This window comes from Lutra lutra, chromosome 10 (genome assembly GCF_902655055.1).
Source record: "Lutra lutra chromosome 10, mLutLut1.2, whole genome shotgun sequence".
In the NCBI taxonomy this organism is placed as follows: domain Eukaryota; kingdom Metazoa; phylum Chordata; class Mammalia; order Carnivora; family Mustelidae; genus Lutra; species Lutra lutra.
In genome coordinates this window covers 70,044,807-70,066,634 of record NC_062287.1, presented here as the reverse complement: position 1 = coordinate 70,066,634, position 21,828 = coordinate 70,044,807, and the positions used below count along the sequence as shown (strand labels likewise).

General features: G+C 40.1%; 1 protein-coding gene and 1 pseudogene across 3 annotated transcripts in view; one reads left to right on the top strand and one right to left on the bottom strand.

Annotated features, from left to right (window-relative positions):
- The window catches only part of INSC (INSC spindle orientation adaptor protein), a 128,166-nt gene that overhangs the window by 97,449 nt on the left and 8,889 nt on the right, over positions 1–21,828 (bottom strand). Inside the window, exon 1 of one of the 3 annotated variants that reach the window (XM_047694000.1) lies at positions 12,837–12,928. The exons of the other annotated variants lie outside the window; for them this stretch is intronic. The gene's annotated coding sequence lies outside the window, so the exon portion shown is untranslated. Of the gene's footprint in view, positions 1–12,836; positions 12,929–21,828 lie in introns of those variants that run through there. 3 annotated transcript variants of the gene reach the window in all.
- Positions 14,574–15,073, top strand: LOC125080135 (CGG triplet repeat-binding protein 1-like; annotated as a pseudogene).

Here is a 21,828-nt window from a genome sequence, read left to right as displayed (position 1 = left end):
AATAAATACCTACAAACGTTCAAAGTCCCATCAGTTCCGAGACTAAGATTGTTTCTCAGCCACTGCCTTCTCTGCTCATGTGCATCCATTCACAATAATAGCTAAATTTTATTATACTCAGGTGGTTCTCAGATGCATTTTTTTTTCATATTTTAGCAACTGAAATAAAGATGCATGTTTCAGTCAATGGTATCTTGGCACTGTGTCACAGTTTCATTGAGAGCATATTTTCTCTTTGAAGAAGTAACAGGTCATCTTATAATCTGTGGCATCTTAAATTCAATGAAATATAGTACTAGGCACTTAAGTATATGCCAAGCACTCTTCTAAGTGCTTCCCAGAAATAAATTCATTTATTTCTCAAAAAATCCAAAATAATCAGTACTGCTATTATCCCCATTTTAAAGATGCGGAAATGAAGACCCAGAGGGATTCAATAATTTGCCAAGGTGCACAGCTAGTAAGCTGAGTGATGATAAAGATGACACCCTCCCTTTAAGGAACTTCATACCATGCCACTGTTTTTCAGCTCCTGGTTTTTAGGTGACTAAATAGAGTCCCCTTCTTATAGAGAAAGATCACACGTGAATTTTATGTTTGGCAATATGGTGGATCACATATCTAAAATACTTCTCCCTAAGAAGAATTTGGAAGGACTGATTAAAATGTTCTCAATGGTTTTAAAATGCATCACCAAAAGATAAGCAATCTGGAGAGGCCAGGAAGAAGACAAAAGCAGGAACCAGGGGTGATAAGCAAGAACTGAAGGGAATTTTTGCCCTAAGGACATCTGCCACTGTACTCCTTAAGCTTCTGTTTCACATGTGTATGGGGCAGGGAAAACTAGGCACAAAGTCTAGGGATTAGGGAAGGAATCAAATAGAGGGTCCAAAAGATCAGAAGCTCAATGTTAAGAGTAAATGAGAAATAATCTTCCCTACAGAAGATGCAAGAAAAGTGTCGCAAATTTTGCATTGAGTAAAGGGAAATAAAATCTCTCCCAAGAATTAACGACCACAATATGGCCTTCATATAGGTTTGTGGCCTGAATTCCCACTATCTGGAAGGGAGGGACTCAATTAGAGAATTAAGTTTCAAGAAATAAAAGAGAGCCTTGGAAATATTTTCAAGGAACAAAGGCTATAAAATATGACCAAGCAGATTTGAGAAAGAACCAAATTTGAGATGGAACTTTTATAAATTAAAAATGTATAATTAAAATGAAAAACTCATTGGACAGATTAATCACAGCTAAGGAATGAATTAGTGTACTAAAAGGACAAAAGAAATGATCCAAAATGTAGCTCAGGAAGACAAAGGGAGAGAAAATGTGAGTGAAATAAAGCTAAGGAATAAAGAGTTAAGTAGTCTACCAAGTATTTAATCAGATTTCCAAAGGCAGATAAAATAAAAAGAACAGAGGAAAAAGTGATATTCAAAGAAACAGTGGCTGAATTTTTTCCCAGAAATTTTGAAAGACAAAGCAACTTTCAAATCCAAGAATGCCGATGAATTCCAAGCAGGAAAAATACAAAATATATACACACCCTAGAAAACTCCTAAGACTAAAGAACACCAAATATAATGATTTTAAAGCAACCAAAGGGGGCAAAAGAGAAGGAGAGAGACAGAGACTCAGAGAGACAGAGAGACAGAGAGAATTAGACCAACAGGTGACCACTTAAGAGCAACAATGAAAGTTAGCAGGCAATGAGAAAATATCTGATTACAAAAAATAATTGTCCTAAAATTCTATATCTGTAGAAACTCTTTTCAAGAGTAAGGATGAAATAAAGAAATTTTCAAACAGGTAAAAACCCCACAAAGGAAATTCTAAAGGATTTCAGGCAGAAAGAATATAATGCCAGAATGGAAGATTTGAGATACAAGAAAGAATGATGAGCAAACTTACTTGTGACATTTGAGTAAATCTAAACAAACCTTAATTATAAGAAACAATTACACTTCACCTGTGAGGTAAGGGGAAAAAAGATAAATCCAAAATACTCTATGCAAATTCAAAAGGGATGACTAAAGTGTTCTAAGTTTCTTTTATTTGAGGAGAAGGAAAATAGAGATGTAACTTTAGCCTTATTAGGTAATGATTAATGCTGTAATATCTAGGGTTACCTTATAAGGTTATGATAAATGCTATAATATGTATGCATAACTAAGATAATTTACATAAAAATAAAAATAAATATTACCATTAAAATAAGTTAAAAGGGGAAAAAATAAATGAGTAATAAAAAAAAGCAACCAAAAAGAAGAAAAAGGAAGTTTGGGGGGCTATTATTGGTGAATAATAGGAATCACAGTAAGGGGAAGACAAATTAAACAAGCTAATTGTAAGCAAAGATTATAAAGTGTGCATTCCACTTACACACATTCACACACACACACACACACACACAGGAAAAGAGAGAAAGAAAAGTAGAGAAAAAAGTGAGAAAGTGTGCCATGTTCCAGCAACAATATCCCAAAAATAAAAAGACCCAAAACAACTTAAAGTTAAATGCTCCAAAAGATAAACCAGAGAAATATTTACTTAAAGACGTCTTCAAGACAATAACCATTATGGAAATGAAGAAATTTGTTACATAAAAATAAAAAGATGGACCCGCCAAGAAAATATAATAGTGAGGATGTACATAATAACAACAATAATCTTAAAATATACAAAGAAAAAAACTGATAAAATTTCAAGGAAAAATAAACAAGTTCAGAATCACAGACGGAGAGGCCAACACAATTTTGCCATTAATTGAGAGCTTAAGCAGAAAAATGATCAGTGAAGATATAGGACATTTGAATGACACAAGTTAGATTTAATGTTTATAAACAGAACACTGCATTCAACTTATCAGAAATACACATTCTTTTCAAGGATTCATGAATTGTTCTTTTTTTTTTTTTTAATGACTAGAGACTAGAGCATAAGCAAGCCTCCACAAATTTCAAATGATTGGTATCCTATAGACTGCAATCTCTACCCCAATATAAATACACCCATAATTTGGATATTTTAAACATATAAATCAGAGGTCAAAGAAGAAATCAGAACAGAAATTAAAAAACAAATCCAAATTATTATAAAAATACTTATACAAAAATCATATTGTATACAGATAAAATTAAAAGCAAAAATTACAGCATTAAAAGAGAAAATAAGAAAATATAAAAATTAGAAGATTTTTAACTTCTAAAATAAGACTTTTTTTTTAAATTTCTTTTCAGCGTAACAGTATTCATTGTTTTTGCATCACACCCAATGTTCCATGCAATACATGTCCTCCCTAATACCCACCACCTTGTTCCCCCAACCTCCCACCCCCTGCCCCTTCAAGACCCTCAGGTTGTTTTTCAGAGTCTGTAGTCTCTCATGGTTCACCTCCCTTCCAATTTCCCTCAACTCCCTTCTCCTCTCCATCTCCCCATGTCCTCCATGTTATTTGTTATGCTCCACAAATAAGTGAAACCATATGATAATTGACTCTCTCTGATTGACTTATTTCACTCAGCATAATCTCTTCCAGCCCTGTCCATGTTGATACAAAAGTTGGGTATTCATCCTTTCTGATGGAGGCTTAATATTCCATAGTGTATATGGACCACATCTTCCTTATCCATTCGTCCGTTGAAGGGCATCTTGGTTCTTTCCACAGTTTGGCGACCGTGGCCATTGCTGCTATAAACACTGGGATACAGATGGCCCTTCTTTTCACTACATCTGTATCTTTGGGGTAAATACCCAGTAGAGCAATTGCAGGGTCATAGGGAAGCTCTATTTTTAATTTCTTGAGGAATCTCCACACTGTTCTCCAAAGTGGCTGCACCAACTTGCATTCCCACCACCTGTGTAAGAGGGTTCCCCTTTATCCACATCCTCTCCAACACATGTTGTTTCCTGTCTTGCTAATTTTGGCCATTCTAACTGGTGTAAGGTGGTATCTCAATGTGGTTTTAATTTGAATCTCCCTGATGGTTAGTGATGATGAATATTTTTTCATGAAGACACTTTATTTTTTAAAAAAAATATTTATTTATTTGAGACAGAAGGAGCACATGCAGGCAAGGGGAAGGGAAAGAGGGAGAGAATCTCAAGCAGATTCCCTGCTGAGTGTGGAGCTCCATGCAGGGCTGATCTCATGGCCCATGAGATCATAACCTGAGCCAAAACCAAGAGTTGGACACTTAACTGACTAAGCCACCGAGGCATACCAACATAAGACATTTCAGAGAAGAGAATAATTCTAAGGAAATTAGCAGAAGAAAAATAGTTAAAATAGGAGAAAAAACATTAAGCAAAACACAATGAAGACACAAAACAAAATGTAAACACAAATGAAAGGATCAGTAGAGTCAAAGTTAGTTTTTGAAAGCACAAAAAAAATAGACAAAACTCTGAGATGATCAGAGGGAAGAAAGGTCAGGAAAAAAAAGAACACAGACAATATTAACAATAAAAAGGAATTTATAATTATAGTGCAGCAGAGATAAAAGAATATTATGGATAATATTATATGGACAGGAATATTCTACAATATTATTATTCATAAATGCAATATTATTATTCATAAATAAGTTGGACAAATTTCTAGAGAAATGTGTTAGCCAAAATTGACTCAGTAAGAAATAGATCTACAACCAGGAAATAAACTAATTTTCCCATAAGGAAAACCAAGTACAGAGAAGTTCACAGATGAGTTTCTATCATTAAAAAAAAAAAAAAAAAGATAAACTCACCGAAACTTTTCCAAAAAACACACCTCAATTCATTTTATGAGGCTGACATAATTTTGATACTGAAACTAAGCAAAAACACAAGAAAGGACATTTATAGGCCAATCTCATATACAAACATAGATGAAAATACACTAAACAAAATACCATCAAACAACCCAGCTGCATACGAAAAGGTTAATACACCATGGCCAAGTTGGTTTTAGCCTAATGTTTCAGCTGTTTTAACATTAGAAAATAGATTAATGAAACCCACTGCATTAATGGGCTAAAAAAGGAAGACTTTATGATCATGTAAATAGATGAAGAAAAACAACTTTATAAAATTCGACAGCCACTTATAATAAAACCTTTTAGTAAACTAGAAATACAATAGATCTTCTCTAAACTGATTAAAGGGCATCTACCAAGAAAAAAATATACCAGGAATGACATACTTATTGATGACATGTTGAAAGCATTTCCTACGAGACCAAAAGCAAAATAAAAATCCCCAGTTCCCACTAACTTTTATTCATTATTGTACTACAGATCTTAGCTAGTGTAGAAAGAAAGAAAACTTATAAGAATGGAAAGAAACAAAACTGTCATTATTTGCAATTAACATGATTTTCCACAGGGTTGCCACATCTGCCTATGCACAACAGCACACAGCCAAGGGAGTGAGTGGAGCTTGCTTTTGGCATTCTGCTGTGACCACCCAGTCACACTCCTTACACAGACACAAACCTGTCAGACTCCTTACACAGAAACAAAACTGTCATTATTTGCAATTAATACGATTTTCCACAGGGTTGCCACATCTGCCTATGCACAACAGCACACAGCCAAGGGAGTGAGTGGAGCTTGCTTTTGGCATTCTGCTGTGACCACCCAGTCACACTCCTTACACAGACACAAACCTGTAGTCCTCTGGGCATGCCTAGTCTCCAGGGATTCACATCTCCCCAGATGTCGTTCCCTAATTCTTATTAAAATGTAGCATGAACTAGCAAGTCACTCTCATTGTGAATACAGAAAACTCAAAAGTATCTACAATAAACTATTTTAATTCATAAAATGACTTAGGAAGTTGGCGTTAAATGAATATACAGGTTGAGGAGGGAGGAGTCAAGATGTCGGAGAAGTAGCAGCTGAGACTACTTCGGGTAGCGGGAGATCAGCTAAATAGCTTATCTAAAGATTGCAAACACCTACAAATCCAACGGGAGATTGAAGAGAAGAACAGCAATTCTAGAAACAGAAAATCAACCACTATCTGAAAGGTAGGACTGGCGGAGAAGTGAATCCAAAGCGACGGGAAGATAGACCGCGGGGGGAGGGGCCGGCTCCCGGCGAGCGGCGGAGCAACGGAGCAAAATCAGGACTTTTAAAAGTCTGTTCCGCTGAGGGACATCGCTCCAGAGGCTTAACTGGGGTGAAGCCCAGGCGGGGTCAGCGCGGCCTCAGGTCCCGCAGGGTCGCAGAAGGATCGGGGGTGTCTGCGTGTCGCAGAGCTTACCGGTATTGGAGCGGGGAAGCCGGCTACAGAGACAGAGCCGAGGAGTGACTCTCAGCTCGGGGTTGCCTTGAACCGGTCGCAGGCTCGGTCAGCTCGGAGCGCGGCCGGAGGCCAGGATGACGGGAGTCATTGGGCGCTGTTCTCTGAGGGCGCACTGAGGAGTGGGGCCCCGGGCTCTCGGCTCCTCCGGGCCGGAGACCAGGAGGCCGCCATCTTCACTCCCGTCCTCTGGAACTCTACGGAAAGCGCTCAGGGAACAAAAGCTCCCAAAAGCAAACCCGAGCGGATTACTCAGCACGGCCCAGGGTAAGGGCGGTGCAACTCCCCCTGGGGCAAAGACGCTTGAGAATCACTACAACAGGCCCCTCCCCCAGAAGATCAACGGGAAACCCAGCCAGGACCAAGTTAACCCACCGAGGAGTGCAGTTTCAATACCAAGGAGCGCGGCGGAATTCCAGAGGAGAAGAAAGCAAAACACGGAACTCATGGCTTTCTCCCCATGATTTTTTAGCCTTGCAGTTAATTTAATTTTTTTTTCAATTTTTTTTTCTTTTTCTTTTTCTCTTCTTCTGCTAAATTTTTTTAACTTTTACCGTTTTCTTTTTTAACGTTTTTTAAATAGTTTATCTAATATATATATATTTTTTTCCTCTTTTTATATTTTTTCTTTATCAGCTTTCTTTTTTTAAATAGTTTTTTTTTCTTTTCTTTTTTCTTTTTCTTTTTGAACCCCTTTTTATCCCCTTTCTCCCCCCTCACAATTTGGGATCTCTTCTGATTTGGCTAAAGCATATTTTCCTGGGGTTGTTGCCACCCTTTTAGTATTTTACTTGCTCCTTCATAAACTCTTACCTGGACAAAATGACAAGGCGGAAAAATTCACAACAAAAAAAAAGAACAAGAGGCAGTACCAAAGGCTAGGGACCTAATCAATACAGACATTGGTAATATGTCAGATATAGAGTTCAGAATGACGATTCTCAAGGTTCTAGCCGGGCTTGAAAAAGGCATGGAAGATATTAAAGCAACCCTCTCGGGAGATATAAAAGCCCTTTCTGGAGAAATAAAAGAACTAAAATCTAACCAAGAGGAAATCAAAAAAGCTATTAATGAGGTGCAATCAAAAATGGAGGCTCTCACTGCTAGGATAAATGAGGCAGAAGAAAGAATTAGCGATATAGAAGACCAAATGACAGAGAATAAAGAAGCTGAGCAGAAGAGGGACAAACAGCTACTGGACCAAGAGGGGAGAATTCGAGAGATAAGTGACACCATAAGACGAAACAACATTAGAATAATTGGGATTCCAGAAGAAGAGGAAACAGAGAGGGGAGCAGAAGGTATATTGGAGAGAATTATTGGAGAGAATTTCCCCAATATGGCAAAGGGAACAAACATCAAAATTCAAGAGGTTCAGAGAACCCCCCTCAAAATTAATAAGAATAGGTCCACACCCCGTCACCTAATAGTAAAATTTACAAGTCTTAGTGACAAAGAAAAGATCCTGAAAGCAGCCCGGGAAAAGAAGTCAGTAATGTACAATGGTAAAAATATTAGATTGGCAGCAGACTTATCCACAGAGACCTGGCAGGCCAGAAAGAGCTGGCATGATATATTCAGAGTACTAAATGAGAAAAACATGCAGCCAAGAATACTATATCCAGCTAGGCTATCATTGAAAATAGAAGGAGAGATTAAAAGCTTCCAGGACAAACAAAAACTGAAAGAATTTGCAAACACCAAACCAGCCCTACAGGAAATATTGAAAGGGGTCCTCTAAGCAAAGAGAGACCCTAAAAGTAGTAGATCAGAAAGAAACAGAGACAATATACAATAACAATCACCTTACAGGCAATACAATGGCACTAAATTCATATCTCTCAATACTTAGCCTGAATGTTAATGGGCTAAATGCCCCAATCAAAAGACACAGGGTATCAGAATGGATAAAAAAACAAAACCCATCTATATGTTGCCTACAAGAAACTCATCTTAAACCCGAAGACACCTCCAGGTTTAAAGTGAGGGGGTGGAAAAGAATTTACCATGCTAATGGACATCAGAAGAAAGCAGGAGTGGCAATCCTTATATCAGATCAATTAGATTTTAAGCCAAAGACTATAATAAGAGATGAGGAAGGACACTATATCATACTCAAAGGATCTGTCCAACAAGAAGATCTAACAATTTTAAATATCTATGCCCCTAACGTGGGAGCAGCCAACTATATAAACCAATTAATAACAAAATCAAAGAAACACATCGACAAGAATACAATAATAGTAGGGGATTTTAACACTCCCCTCACTGAAATGGACAGATCATCCAAGCAAAAGATCAACAAGGAAATCAAGGCCTTAAATGACACACTGGACCAGATGGACATCACAGATATATTCAGAACATTTCATCCCAAAGCAACAGAATACACATTCTTCTCTAGTGCACATGGAACATTCTCCAGAATAGATCACATTCTTGGTCCTAAATCAAGTCTCAACCGGTATCAAAAGATTGGGATCATTCCCTGTATATTTTCAGACCACAATGCTCTAAAGCTAGAACTCAATCACAAGAGGAAATTTGGAAAGAACCCAAATACATGGAGACTAAACAGCATCCTTCTAAAGAATGAATGGGTCAACCAGGAAATTAAAGAAGAATTGAAAAAATTTATGGAAACAAATGATAATGAAAACACAACGGTTCAGAATCTGTGGGACACAACAAAGGCATTCCTGAGAGGAAAATATATAGCGGTACAAGCCTTTCTCAAGAAACAAGAAAGGTCTCAGGTACACAACCTAACCCTACACCTAAAGGAGCTGGAGAAAGAACAAGAAAGAAACCCTAAACCCAGCAGGAGAAGAGAAATCATAAAGATCAGAGCAGAAATCAATGATATGGAAACCAAAAAAACAATAGAACAAATCAACGAAACTAGGAGCTGGTTCTTTGAAAGAATATATAAGATTGATAAACCCCTGGCCAGACTTATCAAAAAGAAAAGAGAAAGGACCCAAATAAATAAAATCATGAATGAAAGAGGAGAGATCACAACGAACACCAAAGAAATACAGACAATTATAAGAACATACTATGAGCAACTCTACGCCAACAAATTTGACAATCTGGAAGAAATGGATGCATTCCTAGAGACATATAAACTACCACAACTGAACCAGGAAGAAATAGAAAGCCTGAACAGACCCATAACCAGTAAGGAGATTGAAACAGTCATCAAAAATCTCCAAACAAACAAAAGCCCAGGGCCAGACGGCTTCCCGGGGAATTCTACCAAACATTTAAAGAAGAACTAATTCCTATTCTCCTGAAACTGTTCCAAAAAATAGAAATAGAAGGAAAACTTCCAAACTCATTTTATGAGGCCAACATCACCTTGATCCCAAAACCAGACAAGGATCCCAACAAAAAAGAGAACTACAGACCAATATCCTTGATGAACACAGATGCAAAAATTCTCGCCAAAATACTAGCCAATAGGATTCAACAGCACATTAAAAGGATTATTCACCACAACCAAGTGGGATTTATTCCAGGGCTGCAAGGTTGGTTCAACATCCGCAAATCAATCAATGTGATGCAACACATTAATAAAAGAAAGAACAAGAACCATATGATACTCTCCATAGATGCTGAAAAAGCATTTGACAAAGTACAGCATCCCTTCCTGATCAAAACTCTTCAAAGTGTAGGGATAGACGGCACATACCTCAATATTATCAAAGCCATCTATGAAAAACCCACCGCAAATATCATTCTCAATGGAGAAAAACTGAAAGCTTTTCTGCTAAGGTCAGGAACACGACAGGGATGTCCGTTATCACCACTGCTATTCAACATAGTACTAGAAGTCCTAGCCTCAGCAATCAGACAACAAAAGGAAATTAAAGGCATCCAAATCGGCAAAGAAGAAGTCAAACTATCACTCTTCGCAGATGATATGATACTCTATGTGGAAAACCCAAAAGACTCCACTCCAAAACTGCTAGAACTTGTACAGGAATTCAGTAAAGTGTCAGGATATAAAATCAATGCACAGAAATCAGTTGCATTTCTCTACACCAACAACAAGACAGAAGAAAGAGAAATTAAGGAGTCCATCCCATTTACAATTGCACCCAAAACTATCAGATACCTAGGAATAAACCTAACCAAAGAGACTAAGAATCTATACTCAGAAAACTATAAAGTACTCATGAAAGAAATTGAGGAAGACACAAAGAAATGGAAAAATGTTCCATGCTCCTGGATTGGAAGAATAAATATTGTGAAAATGTCTATGCTACCTAAAGCAATCTACACATTTAATGCAATTCCTATCAAAATACCATCCATTTTTTTCAAAGAAATGGAACAAATAATCCTCAAATTTATATGGAACCAGAAAAGACCTCGAATAGCCAAAGGAATATTGAAAAAGAAAGCCAAAGTTGGTGGCATCACAATTCCGGACTTCAAGCTCTATTACAAAGCTGTCATCATCAAGTCAGCATGGTACTGGCACAAAAACAGACACATAGATCAATGGAACAGAATAGAGAGCCCAGAAATGGACCCTCAACTCTATGGTCAACTCATCTTCGACAAAGCAGGAAAGAATGTCCACTGGAAAAAAGACAGCCTCTTCAATAAATGGTGTTGGGAAAATTGGACAGCCACATGCAGAAAAATGAAATTGGATCATTTCCTTACACCACACATGAAAATAGACTCAAAATGGATGAAGGATCTCAATGTGAGAAAGGAATCCATCAAAATCCTCGAGGAGAACACAGGCAGCAACCTCTTCGACGTCAGCCGCAGCAACATCTTCCTAGGAACATCACCAAAGGCAAGGGAAGCAAGGGCAAAAATAAACTTTTGGGATTTTATCAAGATCAAAAGCTTTTGCACAGCAAAGGAGACAGTTAACAAAACCAAAAGACAACTGACAGAATGGGAGAAGATATTTGCAAATGACATATCAGATAAAGGGCTAGTGTCCAAAATCTATAAAGAACTTAGCAAACTCAACACCCAAAGAACAAATAATCCAATCAAGAAATGGGCAGAGGACATGAACAGACATTTCTGCAAAGAAGACATCCAGATGGCCAACAGACACATGAAAAAGTGCTCCATATCACTCGGCATCAGGGAAATACAAATCAAAACCACCATGAGATATCACCTCACACCAGTCAGAATGGCTAAAATTAACAAATCAGGAAATGACAGATGCTGGCGAGGATGCGGAGAAAGGGGAACCCTCCTACACTGTTGGTGGGAATGCAAGCTGGTGCAACCACTCTGGAAAACAGCATGGAGGTTCCTCAAAATGTTGAAAATAGAACTACCCTATGACCCTGCAATTGCACTGCTGGGTATTTACCCTAAAGATACAAACATAGTGATCCGAAGGGGCACGTGCACCCGAATGTTTATAGCAGCAATGTCTACAATAGCCAAACTATGGAAAGAACCTAGATGTCCATCTACAGACGAATGGATAAAGAAGAAGTGGTATATATACACAATGGAATACTATGCAGCCATCAAAAGAAATGAAATCTTGCCATTTGCAATGACGTGGATGGAACTAGAGGGTATCATGCTTAGCGAAATAAGTCAATCGGAGAAAGACAACTATCATATGATCTCCCTGATATGAGGGAGAGGAGATGCAACATGGGGGGTTGAGGGGGTAGGGGAAGAGTAAATGAAACAAGATGGGATTGGGAGGGAGACAAACCATAAGTGACTCTTAATCTCACAAAACAAACTGAGGGTTGATGGGGGGGAGGGGGTTGGGAGAGGGGGGTGGGGTTATGGATATTGGGGAGGGTATGTGCTATGGTGAGTGCTGTGAAATATGTAAACCTGGCGAATCGCAGACCTGTACCCCTGGGGATAAAAATATATGTTTATAAAGCTGTAAAAAAAAAAAAAAAAAAGAAACGAAAAAAGAAAGGATGAATCCCCAAGTTTTGTAGCAACATGGACGGGACTGGAAGAGATTATGCTGAGTGAAATAAGTCAAGCAGAGAGAGTCAATTATCATATGGTTTCATTTATTTGTGGAGCATAACAAATAGCATGGAGGACAAGGGGAGATGGAGAGGAGAAGGGAGTTGAGGGCAATTGGAAGGGGAGGTGAACCATGAGAGACTATGGACTCTGAAAAACGATCTGAGAATTTTGAAGGGGTGGGGGGTGGGAGGTTGGGGGCACCAGGTGGTGGGTATTGTAGAGGGCACGGATTGCATGGAGCACTGGGTGTGGTGCAAAAATAATGAATACTGTTATGCTGAAAAAAAAAAGTAATAAAGTGCAAAATGTCAAAAAAAAATGAATATACAAAAGTCAAGTGTAGTCCTAGACACTGGTACAAATGTAAAGTGAAATGTAGAACGAAAAGCATTAACAAGAGCAACAAAAATATGTAAGGTATATACAAGTTAATCTTAAAATGTGCAAGTTAATCTTAAAATGTGCAAAAAATGAGCACAAATACTATTAAAATATATTAAAGAAGGCCAAAATAAATAAGAGATATTTCATATATATAGATAGGAAAATGTCAATTTACTGTAAACTGATGTATAGATACAATGTAATCCCAATCAAATCCCCATAGGATTTTATCCTAGAACTTCATGAGTTAAATCTGAAATGTATAACCAAGATTATTCCTGAAAAAGAAAAATAATATCTAAGGTCAAAACCAAGAGAAGGGTGCACACTTTGAACATTCCCATTCAACACAGTACCAGAGCCCTAGCTAGAGCAATTAGGCAAGAAAAGGAAATAAAAGAAATCCAAAGCAGAAAGGAAGAAGTAAAACTGCCTCTGTTTGCAGATGACACAATATTATATATAAAAAACCCCTAAAAAATAAATATATATAAAAAATTATATATAAGAACGCTTAAAAAAACCAAAAAACTGTTAGAACTAATAGATGAATTCAGTATATTTCAGGATTAAAAAGCCACATATTAAAAAAAGTTGCATTTCTAAACATTAAAAACAAACTAAAGAAGAAATAAAGAAAATAATCTCATTTACAGTAACATCAAAAATAATAAAATACTTAGGAATAAATTTAACTAGGGATGTGAAAAATATGTACACTGACAACTATAAAACACTGATGAAAGAAACTGAAGAAGACAAAAATAAATGGAAAGACATACCATGTTCATAGATGAGAATAATTAATGTTGTTAAAGTGTCTATACTACACAAAGCCATTTACAGACCCAATATAATTCTTACTAGAATTGTAATGACATTTTAAAAAAAGATTTAATTTATTTATTTGACACAGAGACATAACGAGAGCGAGAACACAAGCAGGGTGAGTGGGAGCAGGAGAAGCAGGCTTCCCGTGAGCAGGGAGCCCAATGCGGGACTCCATCCCAGGGCCCTGGGATCATGACCTGAGCTGAAAGCAGACGCTTAACAACTGAGCCACCCAAGCGCCCCTCTAATGACATTTTTTCACAAAAAGAGAAAACTATCCTAAAATTCATATGGCACCACAAAAGACTTAAAAGCAATCTTAAGAAAGAACCAAACTAGAGGTTTTCTCCTTTCAAACTATATTACAAAGCTATACTAATCAAAACTGTGTGGGAAAATGATAAAAACAGACAACTAGACCAGTGGGGAAAATTGAGAGCCCAGAAATAATCCCCCACAAATATGACTAACTAACATTTGACAGGGAGCCAAGAATATTCAATGGGGAAAAGAAAAGCTCTTCAATAAGCAGTGCTGGGAAAACTAAATATTCATATGCAAAAGAATGAAATTGGACCCCTCTCTTATAGTGTCTGCAAAAATTAATTCAAAATAGATTAAAGACTTTGTTGTCAAACCTAAAACTATAAAACTAGAAGAAAGCATGGGAGGAAAAACTCTCTGAAATTGGTCTCGACAATGACATGGTGGCCACCCTGGGCTCATGAGGCAATGAAAAGACTGTGACAGAGAGGAATGGTCTTCCTCCTCCCTCACCCCCTTGTGCCTTTCTTTCTTCCTCCTCCTCTCCTTTCTGGCCAAGTCTCATCCATTTCCCCTAAGGGCATTCTAATGCTACACAAAGGCAAGACTTCCCAGCACCCCAAGAAAATAGGGTGCAAGCCCACAAACTATTTCCCTATCACCACTTGTGGAAAAACTGATTTGAACGCCTCTCTGGGTTTGAACAAAGGCAGTGCCAGGATTTCAAGTGTCTCTGTTTTTGCACTGGAGACCCTTCCCTGCTAAGTATGAAGATGAAAAAAACTGGAAACTGATCAGAACCTTATTCAGAGTTGGAATGGAAAGATTTATGGTGACAGCACTACCTGGCTAAAACTGTTCTGAGATTGCTTTGCTCTGATTCCTCTGAATCCAGTCACTGAGTTTGGAGGTGAGCTGCACAGAGAGGAAGGAAAACTCTTCTACCCTTCTTGCAATGCGGTTTCGAATCACGCTCGCAAGGCTGCCGTTAGCGACCGCCTCAAGTCCAAGACTCACACCAAGAGTGAGGCGCATATGAAGAGCAAAATGTGAGAATGAAGCAGAGGCTTCTAACTGCATCCCTTCAATGCAAAAGTACTGCACAAGCAGACAGTCAGTGCTATCCAGGACTGTGTGAAAATGTGCCTGGAAGCCAACATCCCACTTGAGAAGGCTGATCACCCAGCAGTCCGTGCTTTCCTGTCTCGCCATGTGAAGAACGGAGCCTCCATACCTAAGTCAGACCTGCTGAAGAGAGCATATGTGCCTCATGGACATGAGAATGAGAATGAATTCCTCAACTCACAAGACTGTTGACAAGCAGGTTGTGTTAACCACATTATCAAGATAAATGTGGAGTATTTGAGTTGACAACAGCAAAAGAAAATACAAGCAACAGAAGCAAACAAAAACAAAAATAAAAAACAGAAAACCAAATGGGACTATATCAAGCAAAAAAATGAAAAGACAACCTGTAGAATGGGAAAAATATTTGCAAACCACACATCTGATAAGGGGTTAATATCCAAAATATATAAGGAGCTCCTACAACTCAACAGCAAAAAAACAAACAAAAAAACCCCTTAATTTAAAAATCAGTTTAAAACGTACAAAAGGCTCAAATAGACGTTTCTTCAAAGAAGACATACAAATGACCAACACATACATGGAAGTTGCTCAGCATCACTCATCATCAGGGAAATGCAAATCAAACCACAAGGAGATATCACCACACACCTGTAAGGATGGTTAGCATCAAAAAAGACAAAACAAATTTGGTGAGGATATGGAGAAAAGGGAACCCTTGTGCAATGCTGGTGGAAACGTAAATTGGTAAAACCACCATGGAAACAGTATGGCGGTTCCTCAGGAAATTAAAAATAGAACTACCATATGATCCAGCGATCTTACATCTAGATATATATCCAAAGGAAATGAAACCAGAAGCTCAAAGAGCTACCTGCATCCCCACATTCCTTGCAGCATAATTCAGAAAAGCCGAGGCATGGAAATATCACATTTTCTATATATATGGAACATGATATAAACACATATATATAATATATATATTTACACATACACACACACACACACACACACACACACATACATGCGCAGTGGAATATTATTCAACCATAAAAAAGGAAATCCTGCCTTTTGCAACAACATGGATGGACCCTAACAGCATTTTGCTAAGTGAACTAAATAAGGCAGAGAAAGAGAACTACTATATGACCTCACTTACATGTAGAATCTAAAAAAGCTGAATTCATAGAAACAGAAAGTAGAATGGTGGTTGCCAGGGGCTGGGGGTTGGGGAAAATGAGGAGATATTGGTTAAAAGGCACAAATTTTCAGATGAATGAGTTCTAGGGATCTAGCATGTGGCACAGGGGATGACTATAATTAGCAATACTGTATTGCATCTTTGAAAGTTGCTGAGAGTAGATCCTCAATATTCTCACCACATTTACAAAAAAAAAAAAGTTAACTGTGAGTTGATGGGTATGTTAACTCACCTTACTATGCTAAGCGTTTCACAGCCAATACATATATCAAATCATCACGCTATATACCCGAAACTTATACATTATTACATGTCAATTATATCTTCATAAAGCTTGGGGGAAAGAAAAAACAAGAAGACCCAGGCTTGATCAGATAACTATCACCATGCTTAACAGTCTGTGACAGAGACAGAGGGCTTGCTTTCTGCCTGGACAGCCTGTGCATATCCAGGGACAGCCCCTCAGCACTGCACCTAGGGCTGCCCTGGCTTAGGATACTTTAACCTTACGGGGCACCCATGTGTGGGGGCTCATGCTTTTATCCTGATACTTCTGCCACCTGATTAAAAAAAAAAACCCACAGCCCCTTATGACTCATACGGTCCTTATGACTCCTTGCCAAACCCAAAATGTGACACAAAAAAAAAACAGACCAGCAGTTAAGAAACCAACAGTCTCCTCTCAACTCTGCCAATAACTAACCTTGTGAACCCGGACAAATTACTAACTTCTCCAGGCCTCTTTTCTCAAACTGGATATAATAATACACCTTTGATTAATCTGGCACAGTTGTTGTAAAGACTGAAATATAATAATGGAGTGGACACTGCTTTGTATCTCTACACGAGGTCATGAAAGTAAGAGGGATTTTGTTAGGCAATATGGTCTGTGGAATAAGAGTCTCTTCAAAGACCCGAAGGAATGAACCTAGAACAGTGGGATTTCAGGCAAAGCAAAAAACGAACCCAGGACCAAGATAGAAATCTAGAAGTTGGGGCCTAACCAAAAATCTCTATTAACATAATGTAAACAAGAAACCCGGAAGGTTATAAGAGGACAGGTACTCAAGAATTGGCTTTTCCAATCCTGCAACTTGTGCAAAGGGAAACCAAGCCCGAGAGAAGGTGAATGACTTATCCAAATCACAGAGTGAATTTGTGGCTGAACCCAGACTAGCATTCAAGTGCTTTCTTCCCTCCCTCTCAGTTCCGTCCTGATACTGGCGCATGATGCTATGCTGGTCTACTCTGGCCCACAATGCCCCCTTGGAGAGAGAGTGTAATGACCTGTCACCTGAAAAAAATGCCACTGCCTTCTCCAGGGTACTCACTGAGGGATGCTGAACTTGGGGGCACTTATTTTCCTGCATCTGCAAGTTCAGTTTGTTCATGAGGATAAGTCACTCTCCTCCGTGTGGAAATCCCTTTGCCAAATCCACAGTACAAGACAAACAGAACCTGTTGACCAAGGCTTAAGAACCAATTACAAACCCAGTACTGACCGAGACCACAGGGCCTGGGCTGGCTGGAGCTATGGCCCAAATCCCTGAGACTCTTCAGAAAACTGTCTCCTGTTCAGCCCTCCCCGACTAGGATCCTGAATGTGTCAAAGGACAATTCCATCTGTAATCCTGCCTTCAAGTTGCAGACTTCTGCATGCTGTGGTGAGAGGACATGTTCTTAAGGAAGTGGCTTCTAGCTGGCTGGGACAACAGAAAAGCAAATAAGTGGGTCTAGTGAAGTCTCTGGAGGCTGAGCCTCAGACAAGACCAACTCTGGACTTGTGTCCCAAGTATGCATCCCAGGTATCTATGTGGGGGCTGACTCCCACAGGGGAGGCTCTCTATCTCCTGCTGGGCAGGGACTTTGTCTCTTGCAATGACCTCAGGCACGGGACACCCCAGCCTATTACACATCCGTCTCCTTGCCCTCTCGGCAGTCACTTTCATGGGTAGCCACCCCCTTTACTCACTCACACCCATGGTCCCCAGTGAGCCTTTGCTAAGAGCTCTGAGTACAACTGCAGTAGAAATGGTCACAGGCCAGGCCACATGAGTGCATGAGGGATCCAGAACCAGGCTCTATCCCTATCGGCAGGCAGCCTACCTCTGGCCCAGCCTGAGACCTGTCTAACACCTTCTTGGTCTGGATCAAGAGGGAAGATGGTATGGTCATGGTTGGGGCAGGGGTGTGGACAGAGCATCTGCTCTGTATCAGGCCCCAGCTAAATGACAGAGAAGTAAATGAATAAAACAATTTTCTTTTTCTTAGAATTTCCTCTTCCATTGAAAGAAATATATAAATGTATAATTCAATCTAGTAATTCCCCCAACAGGAGTTCAAATAAGATGCTTGACCTTTCTCTTGCCACATGTGCTCTATATGGTCTTAAACATCTTATGTCCCTTCTGGGGACCAATTGCCAATTGTCCTATCTGGAAGAGGAGGGGAGTGGATTAGACGAACTTCTATTCTGAAATTTATGTTCCCACAATCCCATGACCCCCTCCCTCCTTTTGTAGAAGCTTCTTGTAGAAGCTTCTACAAAAGTCATCATGGCCAGAAGCCAGACCCAAACTCTTCTCCAGATTGTTCTGCCCACAACTCAGCTTGTTCTATGTTCTTTGCTCAAAGGTGAGTTACCAGAGACATCTAGAATTTGTCCCAGTGATAGCTGTTCACATCACCTGCTGCTATCATTGGCCATTACAGCCCCCACATCATTGCATTCCTGCCCACTGGGCACCTGGGGGCCACCTCAACAGTCTCTCCACTCTCAGGAACCTATGGGTCATATGGCTAAGAAAGCTGGCACAAGGCAATTATTTTCTTATTGGCCTCCAGCCTACCCCAGTCATTCCAGTGTTAGTTTCAGCCCCTTAAAATACAGCTTTCATAATATCTCCTTGAAAACCTCTTACGTCTCCCCATTATCTCTTTTTTTAAAAAACATTTTATTTATTCATTTGACAGAGATCACAAGTAGGCAGAGAAGCAGGCAGAGAGAGGAGGAAGCAGGCTCCCTGCTGAGCAGAGAGCCCGACGTGGGGCTCAATCCCAGGACCCTGGGATCATGACCTGAGCCAAAGGCAGAGGCTTTAACCCACTGAGCCACCTAGGCGCCCCCTCCCCAATATCTCTTAACTCAAGTCTGAACTCCTTAGCCTGGCTCTCATGACTCCCCAGACCCTGCGTCCAGGCCACCCCACCTCAATTGGCATTACCACCCTTTATTCCCCCCGCCATCCTTTATGTTCAAGCCACAGAGCAAGTTCCCTGCTATTCTTCAGAACTGATTTGCTGCCCCCACCCATCAAGATTCAGCATAAATGTGGCCTCCTCCTGGAAGTATACTCACACTCCCCAAACCACAAGGCATCCAAAATACTGAAGCATTGACATGCTTCATTCTGGGCTTGCCAGGGCCCACTTGGTTTTCTAACTGACTGGTGATCTCCCATGGGTGTATCTAGCACCCCCTGCTGGGGTCCAAATCCTTGAAGAATACGTTCCAATCAACCAGCCTTTAGCATAATGCTCTATGTGCGGCAGGTAAAGACTTACTAAAGACCGGTAAAGACTTGTAAAGACTTGCCTTGAAGATAGCTGGACAGAGGATGGAGGGACAAGGGAATGGATGAACAGTGATGAAAAGCCTCAGACAGAGGCCATGTCACACTGGTAAAAGAAAGACTGAAATGGATGGAGAAATAAATGAGTAAGTGGACCTCCGTCCTGGCCACCACAATCTCTCAACTGCATTACTACAATAGGCTCCTAACTTGCCTTCCTGCCTACTCTCATCAAATTGCCATCCCTGCAGCCAGAGCATGTCATTTCTCTACTCAAAACCTTCCAATGTCCACATGTATCACCCAGATTAAGAGCCAAAGTTCTCCAATAGCCTTCGTGACCTCACCAAATGATTGCACTGACTTCAACACTTTGACTTTCATTTCATTCCAGGTATATGGACCTTCATGCTCCTCAAGCATTCATCAGGACTTCCACCTTTCTCCTCCCCCAAATATTCACACAGCTTGCCCTTTCACTTCCTCCTGGCCTCTGGTTAAATATTTGCTCATCAGAAAAAAACCATCTGACCCTGTATAGATACATAAACCTTCTCCCACACTTGGGATTCCCTTGCCTTTGCTGTATTTCTCCACAATGCTCAGGACCATTTACATGCTGTATATCAACCTGCTTACTGTCCATCTTCCCACACCAGGAAGCAGATTCTACAAGAACATGTGTTTTGCTCACTGCTGTATCTCCAGTGTCTAGAGCAATGCATGGCACAGAGGAGGTACTAGGTGGATAGTTGCTGGCTGGATCAGTGAGGGATTCAGTGAATGGGTCCGAAACAGATCCCTGACACCTTCGGGCATTTTTCTAAGACATTTTTGTCTGATGTGGTTGACATTGTCTTGTGTCTGCTCAGTTCTAGCCCTGTCCAATATTACAGCAGATGGACAGCACACATTCTTAGGGGTTATTTGTAAATGGAAAACTTAAGAGAACTGAAAGACATCTTCTGGAGAGGATATGGCCAGGATTAGTCTACTGCCTGCTTCATAAGGCCACATTGTAAAATCCTGCTTTCCCTCTTCCTGCCAGCCTCTCTGCAAATTCCACAAGGCTAAAAGCACAGTTCTGGTAGAAGATGAAGAAGAAAACAAAAGCATCCTCTTTCCCATGGTGGAACTCTTATGGAGCTTTGTTTCTCTTGGCCCTTTGGACCTCAGGCCCAAGCACCTCTGCAGAGCCCAGCTACCACCTTCCATTTATCTGATCGAGGAGCCTAATTCCTAAGCTCATATCACACTGAAAAGGGGGACAGGACACTAGAAGAATAAAAAGTGAGATAGAAGGGCAATCATCGTGGCAGCTTCTGGTCTCCCTTTCTTCCTGTTAACAACCTGCAATCACACATGGCCCTCAAACAGCACAGTGACAACTCTCCACCCCAATGGTCTCTTTGCCTGAGCTTCTGAGGTGTGAGAACCATGTGAAAGAAGGATGAAGAAGAGGGACTGCGATTCACCAGTCTTGAGTCCCTCTAAAAACCCAACATAAATCCTTGTCTGTGGCTGGACAGGTGAGTGTTGAAGGAGGGTGAAGGGAGTAAGTGACTTAAGTGAAGACCAAATAGATCATTGAATGGGTGAGTGAGGAAAGGAAGAGTCAGTGAGCCACAGTGACTGAATAGGCTATCTGTCCCAGTGCCTCATTGCAAGGATGGCTCCCTGGGCTTATAGTAAGACTCTCCAAATGCTCTTGTAGGCCTAAGTCTAGTACAACCTCGGGGTGGGGAGAAGACTGTCAGCTCCTGTTCCACGTATCATGCAAATAACTCTCAAGCTCCAAGGAGACTTCATAAGTTTGTTAAGATCCTTCAAAAAAGCAGCCATGGAGCCAAGTCAGGACCACCTGGAGGCCTCTCAGATCTCCTGTATCCTCTACAAACCAGGGTAGATGGGTGAGCCACAGCTCAGGAATGCCTTGTGACTTAGCTCCCTCCTCCAGGGAGCTCCTTAAAATCCTCTAAGAATTAGATGTCATCTATCACCAGTACCCCCTGCAAAAGCTGCTAAATGACAAGTCTAATTTGTATTGCCCAAACAATGGTAAGATCTTTGAGGGGGAAGGGCTGATAGGCACCTCAAATGCCATATGTCCTAAAATGAATTATCTCCCTCCCCCCACAATCTACTTCTTCCTTAAAATTTTTATTCTACTGAATGGCACCACCATCTACCTGGGTGCTCAGCTGATAAAACTT